The 19,201-nt window shown below is 41.2% G+C and overlaps 1 pseudogene; it reads right to left on the bottom strand.

The window, feature by feature from the left end:
- Nucleotides 1-1,022: 1,022 nt before the first annotated feature.
- Nucleotides 1,023-13,120, bottom strand: LOC140271216 (uncharacterized; annotated as a pseudogene).
- Nucleotides 13,121-19,201: the final 6,081 nt, after the last annotated feature.

Here is a 19,201-nt window from a genome sequence, read left to right as displayed (position 1 = left end):
ATACAATGAGTGATGTAACACACTGACTAGGCATGGTACATTTACATATTTGGTATCCCTGGATTCGGCACAACCCCATCTTTCCAACAAGCCATCATATGTGTTTCTATGACAATCCCTGGTCAAGCATCTACAAAGTAAATGAGAACATTCTGCATAGATATTCTTTTTTTGTATGTCCGCTTATTTTAGGCAAGTGTTCATAGCTCTCTATATGTTACACACATCACAATATTTATATCCAGGTTTTTTCTAATAGGTGAAGCAACTTCCGGACCACAATTATGTCAAGTTTCAAAGCTGTTAGAGCTTGTGTTATTAATCTACTTGAGTTTATATGTCTTGACTCCCATACGGCCAGGCTATATTTGTGTTCTTTTTTTAGGTTTGGGGTGTATAACAATATGTATTAATTTAACAATGTTTGCAGTAAAATCTTTTAACCTAAGAATCCATTTCATATATGGGAGACCTTAGAGATGAGGAAAAACATTGCTAGGTTTTGTTCTACCTCCAGTAGGGGTATCTCAAAAGCTAAAGTCCTTTTTGACAGTTAGTCACTAGCCTATAGCTCCAGTGATGATCTCACAAACACATAGGGTTTAATATCTTTAGTTTGAATTCAAGATCCTTCATAAACTCTGTGAACGCCTTTCTCCAACAGCGAGGATACTGTTTTAGTCCATATATTGATTTCTTCAGTTTGCACACGAGGTGTTCCTGTCATGGCTTGACATATCCTTCTGGTTGTTCTATGTAGAATTTTTCATCCAGATGCCCATCCAAGAATGCATTTATGACATCCATCTGTTGCACATGTAGATTATTCTGGACAGTGATGTACGAATTGAACTGAATTGTACCGCTGGTGAAAAGGTGTCATTGTAGTCAGCACCATACAGCTGTGAGTAGCCCTTGGCGACGAGTCTGCACTTGTGTCTCTGCACTTGTCCATCACTTCGGTGCTTGACTTTGAACACCCATCTTGATCATATGACTTTTCTACCCTTTTGTAAATCTACTCAGTCCCACGTTTCCAGCAGTGACTCATATTCCAAGTCAGCCGCCTCCTGCCATTCTTTTGCATTAGATCTCATTAATCCTTTATTCAAAGTGCTTGGTTCTGTGACAAAACACACATTGGCATAATGATCAACAGTCACACTCATCGTATCCTTATCTCTTCGGAGCCCTTCTTATTCTGCTCCCTTTCTTTACAGTGTCATCGACTGTGACATCATCAGTTGCTGTTTCCTTCTCAGCTGTATTAATGGATACCTCATTCTCAGAACAAGACACTTCCTGTTTCCAGTCAAAGTCGGATTCATTGAGGATGATATCCCGACGAATTAAAATAGGTTTTTTTTCCTTCTTCGAGCAGACAATAGCCTTTTGCTTTGTTTGCATATCCCACAAACCGAATCTTCACAGCTTTCTTGTCAAGCCTTCTCCTTTCTATATTTGGGACATGTGCATAAGCAACACAACCAAACACTCTCATGTAACTCATGTCCAGTTTTTTGCCACACCATCTCTGGTAGGGTGTTTTCTTCTGTTTCGTTCTTCAGGACCGATGTGGGCAGCCTGTTCTTTAGATAGAGCTGCTATTGCTACAGCCTCTGCCCAGTACATATTTGGTGACTTAGCACATGACAGCATGCTTCCAGCAGCATCCGTCGAGGTCCTATTATTTTTTTCTGTAACACATCTTTGTTGAGGTGAGTGCTTTACAGACCTCATGGTAAATACCCTGAGCCTTCAAATATTCCTGAAATTCCTTTGATGTGTACTCACCACCATTGTCTGTTCTCAGTCTTGTGACTTTCTTCCCACACTCATTTGAGAAAGTCTTCTCAAACTCCTTGAATTCACTAAGGACCTCACTCTTCTGTTTACTAAAATATAACTTGCAGCAATGAAAGTAGTCGTCAATAAAAGTTACAAAGTAAATTGCTCTACCAGATTCAGTCTGCATGGGTCCACAGACATCACTATGGATCAGTTGTAACTTACATTTGGTCCAAATTTTTCCCACTGACATGAATGGCTTTCTATACAGCTTGCCCTCTACACAGGCTTCACAGAAAGGAAGTTCTTTCTCTGCTATAAATTCCAGTCCTGTAGCAGATTTTTCAGTTCCTTCAACTTGGTGGTGTGACCCAGGTGCTGGTGCCAAAGGCTAGCTAAACCCTAGTCTCTTTGGCTAAACCCCAGTCCATTAAGCTCTCATCTGCCCCAGAGTCAATGAGAACATTCATGGTGATGGCTGTGGTGTGGTGTTTTACCTGAACGGGGGTCATAACGCGAGCAGAATGAATTGATGTGGAGGTTCGGTTACCTAACCGAGTAGATTTGGCGGGGCAGACAGAGACTAGATGACCTGATTCCCTACAGTAAAAGCACAGACCCTCCTTCACACGCCGCTGTCGTTCCTCCTGGGAGAGCCGAGCACGTCCCATCTCCATGGGTTCCTCTTCTCCACTAAGAGGAACGGTTCGACTCCGATCGGGCAATGACCGTTCAGGAGGAGACCAGGAGGCGACGGTGTGGTGCTGGGGTTACCGTCGCTTCTGCAGGCGTTCTCCCTGGAGAGCCTTGAATTCTTCCTGGCAGTTATCAGTCCGGATGGCCAGGGCGATGAGGGAGTCAAGATCTGGGGTAAGATCCAGGGGCAGAAGTCTCTCTAAAATAAGGCTAGCCAAACCTTTCAGAAAAATCTCGTAGAGTGCTGTGGAGTTCCATTTGCTCTCCATCGCCAGGGTCCGGAAGCGTATGGTGTAGTCGCACGCCGATTCCTTTCCCTGTCGCATCCCACACAGTTGTCTTGCCTTCTCTCGATCGGCAGACACCGGGTCGAAGGTCTTGCGAAGTCCTTCCTTGAACACGTGAATGGTGCTGCAGATCCTGGATCCTCAATACCACTCTGCCGTGTCCCACGCCTTAGCTCTCCCCACCAGCTGCGAGATCATGTACGCCACCTTGGCTCGATCTCTCTCCCGTGTATCACTCGGGAGCGGCTAGTCGAATTTCAGGACCGGTGTAGGCAAGAGTGGGAACGGAAGAAGGTTCAGGAGCGGGGGGTTCAGGAGCTCCTCCTTTGGTGGCTCCTATTAGCTACTGGATCTGCTCTGTGAGGCCCCCAAGCTGGGCAGCCACGGCAGCCGTAAATTCATCCTGGCTGTGGGCTAGGCCTTTCACTCCTTGACTGAGGGAAGACAGCTGCTCTTCCTGCAGGGAGAGAAGAGCTGCCTGAGAGCCAAGGCGAGAAGCTCAGACCCTGCTGTGTCCATTCGGGCCAGTGTGTACTGTCAGAAACCGGCAGGACACCAGGAGCAGGGATTTTCAAAATAAGTAGTTTATTTTTCGACCACTTATAGTTCTCCAGGTCAGAGAAATCAACAGGCTATGAAAGTCTAAATAGCTTCCCTCAAAAACTATAGTGAGGGGCAGTGAGGCTATAAAACTTATCAAAATAATATTCTCTCCACTCCAGGAGGAAAACTGAAAGCGCTATAAAGGTTAACAAAATAACTTTGACGCTCTCTTCTAAAGAGACAATAAGAAATCAAACACGCTCCTATAAATGGAGGCACTATGACAGATTACAAAACCAAAATCACTCCTATAAGTGGAGGAACTATGAACCTTATCAAAACAAAGTCGCTCCTTACGGAGGAAACAAAACAGGCTATAAACTTAGACGAGGCTAGACTAAGACTAAAAGTCAAAAGATTACAAAACAAAAACCACTGATGGAGGGAAACGCTTTCTCGCTATGACTTGGTTCAAGGCTGTGAATAACATGGAAGGCTATAAATACACATGGAGGGAAATGGGTAACAGGTGGAAACACTCTGGGATCACAATCAGACTGGTGACACATGAGGAAGGGCAAGTGACCTGAAACGAGAGGGAAAGTTAATCCTTCAAAATAAAACAGGAAACGATGAGACAAGACAAGACAAGCAAAAAATCAAAAGACCTCACAAGATGAGAGAAAGTGTTTTCTCTTTTTGTGTAGTGGTTCACTGCTCCAGAATGTGGAATCAAAATGTAAAATTAACAGGATTTCTCTTGCATAAAGACAGGGGGTGAGTTTAATGAATTTATAATAGGAAAAGTGCAAGAAGATTGTAGAGGAAAAAAAATCTGTCATATTCTATGTTTTGAGTAATCTTGTTTTCAGGTTCTTTTTCATGTTTTCAGGTTCCATGTTATTTTCTTGTCATGTTTTTTTCCCCTGTCACTTAGTTCACTCAAGTCACCTGTTTTCTGTTCCACAGCTGCACCTCATCACGAATCACCTCCCCACAGTATTTAGTTTCTAGGTTTCCTTCAGTCATTGCGAATGTGTTACTAACCTCTCATGCCTTGTTATGCACGTCAAGTCAGGTTTCGCCTTACAGTACCAGTCAAGTTAAGTCCACAGTCTCGTTTAGTTTCCATAGTCTTGTTATTTACAAGTCATAGTCTTGTCTTGTTTTGTTACCGTTTAGTATGTTTGATAATCCGGTTCAGCCGAGCCTTTTGTTCGTGCCCTTTGTTTGGAAAAAACCTTTTTACTTTGGAAGTCTGCATCTGGGTCCTCCCTCCTCAGTCCTGACAAAATCTAGCAGAATGGAAAGAGGGAGAGTAGATATGAGGATATGTGATTGAGTGATTGAGGCATGAGGCAGTGAAAATCATCCAGCCATGCATTTCCTCATCTCTCTACATTTAGAACTTTTTAACACATCTTTCCTGTTATGTCACCATTACAGCATCATCTCTAATTCTGTCTCCATCTCACACAGATCAAGAACACACAGCAAATTGAAAGATAAAAAGAAAAGATTGAGAATGCTTTTATTACTCCCTCAACTAAATCAGATGACACTTCTGCATCATACTGTCAGCAATACAATTAACAGTAGACTTATTTTTGCTTCTTTCAAACCAACACACAGGATTTGTCATGTCATATCATTATCCTGTCACAAGAAAGGGTGTGAATAGAACCAAGGGTCCTGCTTGGTGTGAGATGGAAACACACTGACAGGAATACAGAAGGATGCTGGTGTGATGAACATGTTCTGACAGAATATATTATCCAGATCTGTGGCTTGTCACTAACCAGGCAGTCAGTTGTTGACTCCCTCACTCAAATAACTGTTACAGTCTCACATTAAACACCACACATAGCACCTCATAGTATGTAGTCGTTAGTTTCTTTTTCTTTGCCTATGAAGCCTAGAGAGACAATGGGCCTCAGATGCACCTCCATACAAAAGCCCAAATTTCAATAACCTCAACAGAATGGTGAAACTTCCTCTAATTTTAGATCCCTCAGTGTTTGTATGTATTCTCTTTAGTGAATTCAAAATCCATTGAGGTTCTAATTATGATAGTAATAATATTAATAATAATAATAATGTTTGCCCTTTACAAACTTTTCCAAAGTTATGGCAAATGGTAATAATCAAGATGTGATTTGATCTTTATGTTAAAGAAAATGTGTGTCTACATCTACATGACTATGACTTACACATTTTCCTATTTATAGGTCAACATCCTCATTGCTGTCTGACAGAAAACAGCAGCCCTAGGATATGTTATCATCTCACACTTTGTAATTATTGCTTGTGAACCAATGTATTTTGAACTTGTGGACAGACATATCCATTACATATTTTCTGGTAAAACTGGGCTGATAATTGATTTCACTTTGATTTAGTCAAAATTGTATGTTTTCACACCTGTGCAAGTAAATGATCTGCTCCTTTAACTGAACAATGTGTCCAGAGATCAACTCAATTAAATGTATTTATTAATGTCATCTCAAGGTACTTTAAAGATACAATCCAATTTAAGACTATAAGAATCCAAGTCGTTGTAATCCAATCAAATCCAATTCTTTAAATTCCATATTAATCCAATTTATAGATAAAAAGACAATTTAAAAAAAAAAAAAAACTTAGGAAACCAACAGATTGCACTGACATCTCTCTTTGATCCAGACGGTTCCAACGGTTCCAACGGTTCCAACGGTTCCAACGGTTCCAACGGTGGAAAGAAAAAACTGTAACAGGAAGAAACCTCTGGCAGAACCAGACTCAAGAGGGGTGGTCATCCACCTCGACCAGCTCAACGTGTTCTGAACAGAAGTGTAAAAAGCTCCCTTTTATGTGAGCATGCACTGAGAAAAACCTGGTCAACAAAGTTTTAAAACTTTGAACTTTAATAGTTAAAAAGAGCATTACAATCTAACGTTTCTCAAAATATTGGCTAATTTCATTATGTGTGCGATATCCAATTTCAGCATAAAATGGATTGACCAAATTTGAAAATATTCAAAGTCCGTCCTGATTCCTCATGGGTATGCATGGTTACCTCAGTAATGGGACACAGCGTGCAGTTTGTTTTATACAAACCATAAAGCTTCTTGTTACAACCCCAGCTTCCTAAGGGAAAAGGGGAGTAACATAAAGAAACTATGGGGAAACAGATTTCCAAAAGTAATAATAACATTTTTTTTATTATTAAGCAGCTTTAACAGAGAAACCCAGACGTGGGTCAGTGTTCCTACTGTAATATAGTTTTACGGTACTATTACTGTATTTAACTTATACAGTAACTTAGTGTTTCTGTAATTATGTAATACAATCTGTTACTGTAAATGAACTAGTATAACAGTACACTACTGTAATACTATTTTTTTTTTAAATTTAAAAGAAAGAAAGAAAGAAAAATACTGCTGAAATTCGATTAAAACTGGAACAATTATTCAAAATATAAATTCTTCATTTAAAACAGATTTGAATGTGGAAAAACATGCAAAACATTGACTTCCATTTCATTTCATGCTGTACAGACCCTCCTCCCAACCTCTCTCTCTTTAGGGAAAGTGAAGAGATAAAAGGGTTGAACTGTAGAAAAAATTATTTAAATGTTAATGTTCTGAAGTAGGTTTTGGTTTGATGAGTTTGGTAAAATGAATATGCTTAGTACGTAGCTTAAAATGCTGCTCATGTATAACTGATACTGATCACACTAGGGTCTTATCTAACAAAACAGGTATCCTATGGAATTGTGGGAATGCATTCACATTACAAAACCCAGTCAACACAGAAGATTACATATTAACTCAAAGATCTGACAAATTGAGATATTAAAACCATTTTTACATTGAAACATCAAGCTATAATAGTAGTTGACAATGAGCTTTTCACATCTTTATCCTTATTCCAAAGTTGACAGCTTGGCGTAACTTTTCAGGGGAGTGCTGCTAGGCCCTGGCTGGTATCATACTGTCCAGCAGAGTTGACAAGTTAGCCTAAGTCCATTTAGCAGCTACCTGTATCTGAGCGAGTCGACTGACTGACAGACACGTGGATCATCTTTTAAAAAGATCAGACATTTAAATACACTGTAATAAAATCCAGCAAGCCAAACAATGTAATGTGCTCCTGCTGGTTTACATGAGAAGTGACAGCTGACATGTCCTACTTGTTTAAATGCACTGACAGTTCAGTCACATATTCATTGTCACATTTAATAAATGTTATGAGGCCTGTTGGACTAACACACTCTTAGCTGCTCATTTGTGAAGGCCAACCTGTTAGCTAACTCTACCTGACTTTAGGTAGAGCTAACTCGCTAACCTATTTTGAAAGACCGGAATTGAGAAACCTTGGTCCAAGGTAATTCACCAAGTCCAGGTTCTTCCACTCAAACTCTTTTAGCTGGTGAAGGAAGGAGGCCACTTGACTGTTGATGGCTTCCGCCTTCCTCTTCACCACTGCTCCTGTCTTGCGACTCACTCTACTTTTTGCAGTACATTGTGTGCCTTCCTCTGGGTTGATCCTCATGAAGAAGCTGAAGGTAAGAGAAGATTGATGGGGAAAAAAAACAAACATTGTAGGTACATGGTTAGGGTTAATTAATATACATTTACATGGCTCAGAGAAGATGAAAAAGATCAACTTTGAATCAACAGCAACATGTGGCAAAGAAGATCCTGATATTTCATTTTGAAGACATAGAAGCATCCAAAAACACTCACAGGGCATCTATAAACCCAAGATACTCCTCTAAAACATAGGCCACTCTCCCTTCGATGCTCACCATCCACTTTGTGGCCAAGAGAAATGTGTTTCCTTGAAGACAAAAAAAGGAACATCTTGACAAGGCATACAGGACACGCTATAATCTTCCTCAAAATCATAAGAAAGTCTTCTCTTACCAAGCATAATCAATCCTGGTGTGGATGGGAGTGTCATGTCGGTCTCAAGTGATCACTTTGTTGCAGTTGCCTTTAAAACACAAAATAGCTTGGGATTACAACTAGTTTAAAACACATCTTAAAAAATACAGCGAGGTCCATAAGTTTCAATTGAACTACATATTCTATATCTTATGCCATTTAATGCAATTCATTACACTAGACTTACATCTGCCAAAAGAAAGATGGAGTCCTCTTGGTCCTGGAAGTGCTTCATTAGAAGAAGCACTGCAGCTATGCCGGTCCGGTTCTGCTGCACGGCTGTTGTGTTGCTCTCCAGGTCTCATAGAAGACGCTTGATGTCTCTGTTCTGGGTCTGTCTTTCGAAGAAGTTTATGATCCTCGCCCCCTTGGATTGAAGAGCCTCCCCCACTTGATCACAGATTTCTATACCTGTGAGAGCTTTCAAATAGTCACAGAGTCCTCTTTTTGTAAAGTGGAAAGGCCAGTGTTCTTCAAGTACATCAATAGTGGGAGGAGGACAGGAGTTTAGCATGTGACGTTGATTCCTCGTCAACATCTGGCCTGTCCACAGCTCTGGGGCCAGCAGACTGGAAAATTACCCCTTTATCTTTTCTTCTGTCTTCTAAAGACTCAGCAGTCTTTCCTTCTGGAGACATTTTGGCTGCCAGTTAATGCAGCCGTAGCTGTCAACTTTACAGCTCACTGTTTTGGTGCTACCATCATCACTGATTTGTCACATTATCCTCAGTCTTCGTATTTTCTGACTCACATTATTGCGATTCACGTGTTCAACTCTAGTCTTTAGTTGTTTTGCAAGTGAATAGTACCCTACTCCTAGCTGTTCATCTTCCTCATTCATGTCAGCAAAGGTGGAAGGATATTTTAACACAATAAATTTTGCGATTTCATCACAGGCAGCCTTGTTTGTATTTGGACAGTGTTCCTGCATGGCACTCACCACAGTTCTCTTCCAGGCTCTTCTGTCCTCAGGTCTAGCCCTCTGCTTTCTTAATGTTGCCTTCAAGAGTGAGGCAGGCATCTTGTTCCATGGGATCTCAAACTGGCTGATTGATGTGTTTTGTGGTCTTTGTGATGGAAATCTGGAGGAGTAGGATTGGGTACAAGGAGTTGTAGGTGTCAGTTGTGTGTCCAAGGATGGGAAGAGTACCATTTGTTCATCCGGTATGGTGCTGAAAATGATGGGCTGATCAACGGCCACTGCTCCATTCAGCACAAAATAAGAAATATGTTAACACATTAGTTTAGGTTATTCACAGTATTCATAGTTTACATGAAAGACAACTTGAAATTGCTTTACAGTGAACCTTAAAATCTGTATGTTCACCATTTTACATTCCCTCAGATTTATTTCCCCTCACCAACTGTTCTGAAGGTCTGTATAAGTCTGCGGCGCAGAATTGGCTTTAAATGCTGTTGCAAATCATCTGGCTCAAGTAAGGCAAGGTCCGCTTTCTTTGTTAGTCCTAATGATCAAATGATAGATGTTCAACAAGGGCCCAGAACTTCTCACTTTCCAATTCCGGTAGCACTTTACAAAGTTCCTGAATGCATTCGGCCTCCATCCCTAAAAGGAAGAACACACTGATTGATGGAAGTAAACAGCAGGGCGGTCCAAGATGTTGTACTTGGTCCCTTTGTAAGTCACTGCTGAAATCTCCGAGGTTTTATGTCTGTCAATATCAGCTGTGCTTAACATCATCTGTATATCTCTGTTGTATCTGTTCATCAGTTTCATTAGCTTCACCTGCAATCTGAATGGGAGCTGGGAATAACTGACCTTGCCATAAATATGACTGAAGAAATTGGTGTCTTTCAGCCAGTGTTTTACTCAAGTGTATAAAATTGTGAAGCTTTCTGGCACAGTCCTTGAAGTAGCAGTGCTTGCTCTCAACCCTCAGGGTCCATAGGCGTATTAGTGGCCCAAATTTTAGAATAAGGTCAGGATAATACAAAATGTAGTGATGCTTTGGTTTGACAGGGGAATCAGGGAACATGCTTTTCCTTAAATAAATATATTCCTCTAGCAAAACTTTCAGATATGTCACCTCATTTTGATGAATTTTTTGGAGCACAAATCAACTCAGCAATTTCCCTTAGTTTCAGGCACAACTGCCAGGCCTCACTGTTCATAGGGTTTTTGGATCCATTGACTGACATAAAGTGGTAAGAGTTGTAACAGACACCAATTTTGTGTGGCAGAACCACTGAGTTTTTTTTAGCCTTTTCCTTTATGTCACATGGTTTGTTGTCTGAGTCACTGCCCAGGAGTTTTGTCTGTGAGATGGCCCGATTATGATTCCCAATATAGAGGGCCAAATAATTTGCCACTACTCCCTCAAAAAGATCATGCCCAAGACACGAAGAAAGGCCACAGCAGACATGAAAAGACTTCAGAGAGTTGAAACATGAATCGAATTTGATTCCATCTATCATGTTGTGTTCTGGGGTCAGTTGTTGAACACTGTCATTCTAATTTTCTTTGTGGGCCAAGTACCAGTGGTGAACTGACAAATGTCTCTCTGTCAATTAAGCAATACCTGCAAAAGTGTTTGCTTGAGCTAAAATTTTCAGTGAATCCACCAACACCATGTGAGCCAAGGTTGTCACCACATATGGCAGTCAGTGATGCTATAAGTTGGCTCCTGTCTTCCAACTGAAAACCTGAATCCTCTAAGTATTTTAAATCTGCAATAAGGCAGGAAAATACTTTGTCCTGACCAAAAGATTTTCCTCTCTGCAAAGCAAAACAAGCTGAGCTGGGTCAACAGTGGAACAATTATGTGGTAATAGTTCCCCAAGTGTCATGTACATGGCCATGATTTTGTGTTTTCTCTTGCCAGAGCCTACGGGGTTAACAACCTCAAAGGCATCCATGTACAGAATGACTAACAGAGAATGTGATGATCTTTGTAAAATAGCATTTTGTTTGAAGTATTTGCCATCATTAACATAATTTAGAACCATATCACTGTGCACATGTATTTTAGACTCTGTATACTGGTCTTTCAGATTGGACTGCTTAAACAAGGCAGCAAGTATATCCTCTACAGGTACATACTAGGGATGGAGTGATTTTTATTGGATCGTCTATCGGCGATTAAAGGGAGGATCATGATCTTTTTTTCAAATGACAATATTTAAGGTGATCTTGAATTAATTTAATGCCATTAGATGTAAAAGAAAAATCTCTAGAACCCACACTTTACTGTGTACTTAAAAATGTTTCTCATGGAGCAACATGTCTGCATACAGAGCCCTTTGATCTGTGCAACTGAGGAATGAATATTAAACTCTTAATTGACCCTTCACTAAGCCCCTCCCACAAATGGCATCTGTCCAATCCTACGTTAGCAACTGTTACTATGCACAAGAGGCCAGTCTTGTGGTGTGCATACGGGACTTGCAAGTCCGACAATCAATATCCAAGAAATTTGGAAGGTGGTGTTGAATTCTTTGTCTTCCAGCCCAAGACAGGAAAGATGCTTATCTATCACGAAAGGTGTTTATTGTAAACATTACACTGTCCATGTTTCTGGGAATATTTTTTTTTTTAATTTTGAAGCAAGTCATTAAATGCATAATGGACAACATCTGAGCAACAGCTAGAACTGAATGTAACAATGTTACAACTAAATTGTTACATATCGTGCCTTTGCACCCGTACATTTGTCAAGAATGGCATCAAATGAAATAGAGATCACTGCTAACTGGGTCAAGCGATCATTGCTCATATTCGAACAAAGGTACGTTTTGATAAGCTTCAGCTTACTGAAGGATCTCTCTGCAGATGCGACCATCAGAGGCTTGGTCAGGAATACTCTCAGGTCTACTGTCAAATTTGGGAACACCAAATCAATATTCTCCTGTATGTATTTAACTTCTCAAGAGCCTTGTAACCCTTCAGTAGATGACGTGCTGAGTATATTTCTTGAATGATATCCCAGGAAACATCACCGGTAGTCAGTGCATATCTCATAACTGATTCCTCCAATTCAGCTTTTGTCATGTGCTCCATTTTAGTGATTTTAATTTCTCAGACACAAGCTGAAGATTGCAAAACCTGTCAGACAACTCTTGTACGACCTTGTCGACAATGACACTGAAAACCATGCACCTAAAGTGTGTCTCAGGTTCCTGTTCATGATGGCCAGTGCTGGAATTGTCATCTTGGAACCTCTTTTGCGTCCTTAAACGTCTCTGTTTGAATTCTGGAGAAGCATCCATTTCAATGGCTAACCTGCGTGCAATTTCAAGTGACTTCTGAAAGCCCTCCTCTCTATACTTGATCAATCCAATGGCTGTGTCCATTGAGACATCTGCTACTTGTAGTGCCTGTCTTGCAAAGTTGATATCTGACAATAAGTCATACCAAACCAAGAGGCACACACTGCCAGTTATTATACACTGCCACAAGGCGTGTGTCAACAACTCAACAAAAAACTTACATGCAAAACAATAGACTCTGTTAGTCATTTTGGAGTACAGCGACCAATCCTGCTCCACTTTCTCTCCATTGGACAGTACACGAAAACAGTATGCTTTGGTTAAACACCTTTTACTCTAATCTGATGGATAAGTCCCATCAGGACATTTCTGTGGGCCATTCTCAACAATGTACTGCCTCATTGAGTCCCCCATTTCATGTGGTGAGGGCCATTCCAATGGATCTTCTGAGTAAGGCCTTGCCCCAGCCTTCTCCTCTGCACCTCTCTGTTCCAGTTCCCCCTCTCCCTCTCCCTCATCTTCACCTCTCTGTTCCAGTTCCCCCTCTCCCTCTCCGTCATCTTCACCTCTACGTTCTAGTTCCCACTCTCCCTCATCTTCAGCTCTCTGTTCCAGTTCTCCTTCTCCCTCTCCCTCATCTGCACCTCTCATTTCTAGTTCCCCGTCTCCTTCTCCCTCATCTTCACCTCTCTGTTCCAGTTCTCCCTCTCCCTCATCTTCACCTCTCTGTTCCGGTTCTCCCTCTCCCTCATCTTCACCTCTCCGTTCCAGTTCCTCCTCTCCCTCATCTTCACCTCTCCGTTCCAGTTCCTCCTCTCCCTCATCTGCACCTCTCCGTTCCAGTTCATCCTCTCCCTCATCTGCACCTCTCCGTTCCATTTCTCCCTCTCCCTCATCTTCACCTCTCGGTTCTAGTTCCTCCTCTCCCTCCTCTTCACCTCTCCGTTCCAGTTCCTCCTCTCCCTCATCTTCACCTCTCTGTTCCAGTTCCCCCTTTCCCTCATCTTCACCTCTGTGTTTCAGTTCTCCCTTTCCCTCATCTTCACCTCTCCGTTCCAGTTCCTCCTCTCCCTCATCTTCACCTCTCCGTTCCAGTTCCTCCTCTCCCTCATCTTCACCTCTCTGTTCCAGTTCCTCCTCTCCCTCATCTTCACCTCTCCGTTCCAGTTCCTCCTCTCCCTCATCTGCACCTCTCTGTTCTAGTTCCTCCTCTCCCTCATCTTCACCTCTCCGTTCCAGTTCCTCCTCTCCCTCATCTGCACCTCTCTGTTCTAGTTCCCCCTCTCCCTCATCTTCAGCTTTCTGTTCCAGTTCTCCTTCTCCCTCATCTTCACCTCTCTGTTCCAGTTCTCCCTCTCCCTCATCTTCACCTCTCTGTTCCGGTTCCTCCTCTCCCTCATCTGCACCTCTCCGTTCCAGTTCCTCCTCTCCCTCATCTGCACCTCTCCGTTCCAGTTCTCCCTCTCCCTCATCTTCACCTCTCTGTTCTAGTTCCTCCTCTCCCTCATCTTCACCTCTCCGTTCCAGTTACACCTCTACACCTCTCCCTCATCTTCATCTCTCTGTTCCAGTTCCCCCTCTCCCTCATCTTCACTTCTCTGTTCCAGTTCTCCCTTTCCCTCATCTTCACCTCTCCGTTCCAGTTCCTCCTCTCCCTCATCTTCACCTCTCCGTTCCAGTTCCTCCTCTCCCTCATCTTCACCTCTCCGTTCCAGTTCCCCCTCTCCCTCATCTGCACCTCTCCGTTCCAGTTCCTCCTCTCCCTCATCTTCACCTCTCCGTTCCAGTTCCTCCTCTCCCTCATCTTCACCTCTCCGTTCCAGTTACTCCTCTCCCTCATCTTCACCTCTCTGTTCCAGTTCCCCCTCTCCCTCATCTTCACCTCTCCGTTCCAGTTCCCCCTCTCCCTCATCTTCACCTCTCTGTTCCAGTTCCCCCTCTCCCTCATCTTCACCTCTCCGTTCCAGTTCCTCCTCTCCCTCATCTGCACCTCTCTGTTCTAGTTCCCCCTCTCCCTCATCTTCAGCTCTCTGTTCCAGTTCTCCTTCTCCCTCTCCCTCATCTTCACCTCTCTGTTCCAGTTCCCCCTCTCCCTCATCTTCACCTCTCTGTTCCAGTTCCCCCCTCTCCCTCATCTTCACCTCTCTGTTCCAGTTCCCCCTCTCCCTCATCTTCACCCATGAATACTTAGGTCATCTCACTGATCATGATACATTGTCCAACTAAAAGTTTTGGGTGATTGTGATCCGTGTACAGCTCTCGCCACAGTTGGTTTTTCTTGTTTTTTACGCCGCTTTCAGTCAGTGAAAACAGTCTCTGCCTGTAACACTTTTTTCATGGAGATTTTCATGGTTTTTATTTTTCCTTTTTAAATCAGAGGATAGGCTGCCAAAGAATACTCTCTATTATAATCTAATATTTATATGTGTAAACAAAATACATAATACTCACAAGAGTTCCTGATTATTTATTTCTAGACAAAATCCATTCCTAATCTCTTTATGCAAGAGGACTTCAATGATTGTCATACAGGTTGAAAAAGGAATTTCATAGTTCAAAAAGTTTTGATACCAAATCAGTTTCTCCTCCTCTGTCAACCAGTGTGGGCAAAAAAATGAAAAACTCCAATGTATTAATGTCATTCAGATCCTTTGGAGGTGTTTTGCTAGAAAAACTTGCCTGTGATAGCTTTGCTCTGACCATCCAATCAAACGACGGAAGACTTCTGACGTTATTGATGACCAGCTAGGTGGCCCAGTAAGGCGAATTTGAAATCTGCTAATCTGCACTAATCAATAAAGTCCCTCTGTTATTGATCATATCATTTACACATGCACAAAGGCTGTTAAATGAAGAAAATGCCTACTCAAAATTATTTTTCTTCCATCGCTCTGGCGCCCCCTCTAGTGCAGCGCCCCTATGCGCCCAATATAGTGCATACCCACTTTTTGCACCACTGCCTGCAACCATCTTTGAAGTAAAATACTGACTTATGAATGTGGGCATGGTCTCATGATAACTGCATTAAGTTTATGCCCTTGTTCAATTTACTGTGTGGTGAAACTACCTGGACTGAATTTTGGTAAATAACTGCAAATTCTTCACCCCAAACAACTTGATGGTGATATTTAAACTAATTATCAAAAAAGACCCCAATATCGTAATTTCTATGAACCTGAAATTTGACATGCAAGTGTTATGATACGACAAATAAACTCTAAAGGCCTTTGCACACCAAGTCTGTGTTGATTGTTCTACTCTGTTATGCATTCAAAAATAAATATGGTGTCATATTATGTTAATCATACTGACAATTAACTCCAAAGTTTTCATCCATCATAGAAAGTTTTAAAACAGGTTTGATTTTTTTTGTGCATCAATCAAATTCCTTTCAGAGTTGTTTGGCTGCTCTGAGTCACCATACATAGAAAAAGTCATTATCCTAAATGACATCTGATAAAATGGTTAAATTTGTTTCCCAGCAACAAGTATTAAAGGAAAAGCTATGTAAATAAAGGACTAATTGGACTGCTGAAATTGATGGTTGTTTTTAATGTTTACTTCCAGCATTACCAGCAGGACATCAAACTAGGCCTCCAACATCCTGCATCACACCTACACTCAATCGGGACAATTCAACAAGTATCTAATTAGCTGCTGAAACTCTCATCGCTCTTTATGCTTTTTGGATGGAACCTGCGTTTACTTCCTCCTTTTCTACTTTAATGAAGTGAGAGGACCATAAAATCATCCTTACTGTTCAACAGCTCCAATTTATCTTAACGAATAGATTAATAACACAGAATAAACTGAGTGTGATTTTTGTTGAATAATGGATTTTTGAATAAAAACATTGAAAGACAACAGACATGGTGTGAAAAAAATGGGGCTCAGATGATAACACCAAACTGGAATTATTAGGATATACAATTTACCTAACTACTCACAGGTGAAAGTTATCAAATTTGAGAAAGTAGTAGAAGTATTCCTCTACCTTAATCAAACATTACAATTTCAAAAAGTTACTTCTTTCAAATTGGATTTAGGGAGGTGATTCACAGAAGTTGTAGAGAGATTCTATTCAGTGCCTCCATATTGGGCAGCTAACTGAGTGCACTGTCAGTCTGCACTCCATAATTAACTTTCTCTCTCCATGTCTATGATGTTTTTTTCCCCTAGTTCTCTCTTACACACACACAGTAAAACACAGTCAGTGGGTCCACATGATGAGATTAACTGGATTATAGCTACAGTTGGGTTATGCTCCTTATCTGAGGGTAATTATCCTTGGATATATGGCAGTGAATGAATGGAATCACTGCCACAAAGCATGTCATACCCCGGTACGATAGGTGTTGCTGTACCCATTTCAGCTATCGCTAATAGAGCCACTTCATGTTGACGTCTTCACCGCCAACAACAACAAACTCAGGCATTCGAGAAAGATGGCGAACAAAGAGCAAGATGAAGCTGCGTCCCTCTACATCTGTGATGAGCTGGTTATGGCACAGACGATGCACAACGGCACATTCTCCATCGCGTTGTTTGTTTCTTTCTGACGGCGGCGACAACAACAGTGATATCGTCTCCTTCAACTTCCGGGTGACGATCGCGGGAAAAAATCTGGAGCATGCGCAGAACGCTCGATCTGATCCACTGTCGTCTACGTGCACGTTCAGTGGGTCGAGTTATCTCGGTGTCTTAATTCGATCGTAAGTAACCTGATCTGATTAGTTTTCTTGTTAGATTAAGTTGTTTACATGAACTGAATAACTCCACGTTATTGTAATTTTGCCATTAATCCGATCCGATGGCCCGCATTTAACCGCACTGAGTGATCTGTGTGATAACACATAGTTTAGCATGATCCTCCAAGCTTAGGATGTTATTTCTGTCATTTAGTTGGGACAGACAGGAGAAGCAGAAAGCAGCGATTCTGAGAAACAGAAGTCCATTATGTGCATGTTTTAAAATTAGAAAATGAGAGTGGAGCACAAATTCCAGTCAAATATGTCTTGCACAAAAGCTGCATCCTTGTGGTCATAAATTGGTAGTGATTTTTTTTTAAGTTCATCTTAAAATAAAGAATTGTTTTCATCCTCATGTATTCAAGGATGTTTTATAACCCATTAGTTTATGAAACCCTCAAATAGGCAAACCAATGATTCATGATCATCAATCTGAAAGCAGGGCTGTGTTTTATTTTCATTTAATTTCTTTCATCATTGAACAAGATGTTTTTTATTTACCTCAAAACTGTTGGCTCGGAGTGTGTGAAATGAATAAGGATTTACTATATTTGTGGTTGTTTTCTAATGATTATGATGCAATTAAAATCTTGTAGGATATTGGTAAGAATCTAAAGAGCTTAAATTGCTTGCTTCAAGAGGAAAAAAATCCTGTTCTGTCTTTGCTGTACATTGTACATTTGGATGATAAAATACCTTGTACTTTTTTAGGTAAATTATGATGTCTGCTGACATTGGAATACTGCTCCTCTCAGCCAGCAGAGATAGATGCTTTGATACAGACGTTTGCTTTTGTTTGCTTTCACTAAACCAATAAGCTGTCTGTGGATCCTCTTCAAGAGGCTCTCTTAACATCAGCAGTCTGATCTGCCATTTTCTGACAGAAAATAATATCCATTCAGACAGGATTAATCTCTGCAGGTGAGGCCAGGTAGTTTAATTTTTGCAGAGGAGATGCTGATCCAGTCTGGATTGATTCAGACTGTGATTTTCACCTCGCCTACAGAACATGTCAGAGCCATAAACTAGCTGTGTGAATATTCTGAAAGGCTACTCTGATTCTATTGTTTCACTGGGTGATAACGGAGGCTTACACAGGCAGATGCATATGAGTACTGTTATCTCTATTAGTTTATCCTTCAAAAACTGTTCTCCTTTCAAGAAATACCTCATGTGGCATGTATTTATGCAAGAAATGAGGACCTATGATTAGTGTGAAGAATATGTAACCTTTAGCAGTCTTGAAAGTAACAATGGGAAATGTCAAAGTGGTGTCTATAAAGGTGATCGAGGTGCAGTTGTAAAAATGCTTTTTAGCCCTCAGTGTTTTTTTTCTAATCCACAACTGTTTAGATTTATTGTCTAATCACAACCAGGAAGTGATAAGAGTCATTGCAACATGGTGTAGACATGTCACTATGACAACTCAGAAAATGGTGTCTATAAATGTGGCAGTGGCATTGTAAAAATTATATTGTTTGCAACATACTTAGTTGAGGTTTCTAGTTCCAAACTAAAACTCTAAACTTAACCACGAGTCATGTTGATGTTTGTTGTATCCTGGTCCTGAACAGCCATCCCATAGTTCAAGTGCTGCACATCACGGCGTCATACCTTCAGTATAACACATTAGTTGTGTATGACTAAAAGAACTACAAGGTCCATGGCTACAGCTGAAGTGTGGACAGTAACCATTTCCAGCCAAAGGTTTACCTGTTACAGCCATGATGGGAAGGGTTACGGTTAGCTGCACCTGTGCTCACAGCCAGTCGCTGCAAACTGACAGAGATATGGCCTTATATGAAGAATAATTATGTCATAAATGCAACACCTGAAGTCTCCCATTATTTTTTTTGGTTTCTGTTTTCAAACTATCCACCACAGCACCGTGCAGCCCACATAAAATATCAGAAACTGGAATTACACAAACACTATGTAAAGGGCTGCCTCAGTGTCAGTAATCAATAAGTACCTTTTATATGTA

The sequence above is a fragment of the Leuresthes tenuis genome, unplaced genomic scaffold (assembly GCF_036924035.1).
Source record: "Leuresthes tenuis unplaced genomic scaffold, fLeuTen1.0.hap1 SCAF_16, whole genome shotgun sequence".
Classification (NCBI taxonomy): Eukaryota; Metazoa; Chordata; class Actinopteri; order Atheriniformes; family Atherinopsidae; genus Leuresthes; species Leuresthes tenuis.
This window is presented reverse-complemented; position numbering and strand designations above follow the sequence as displayed.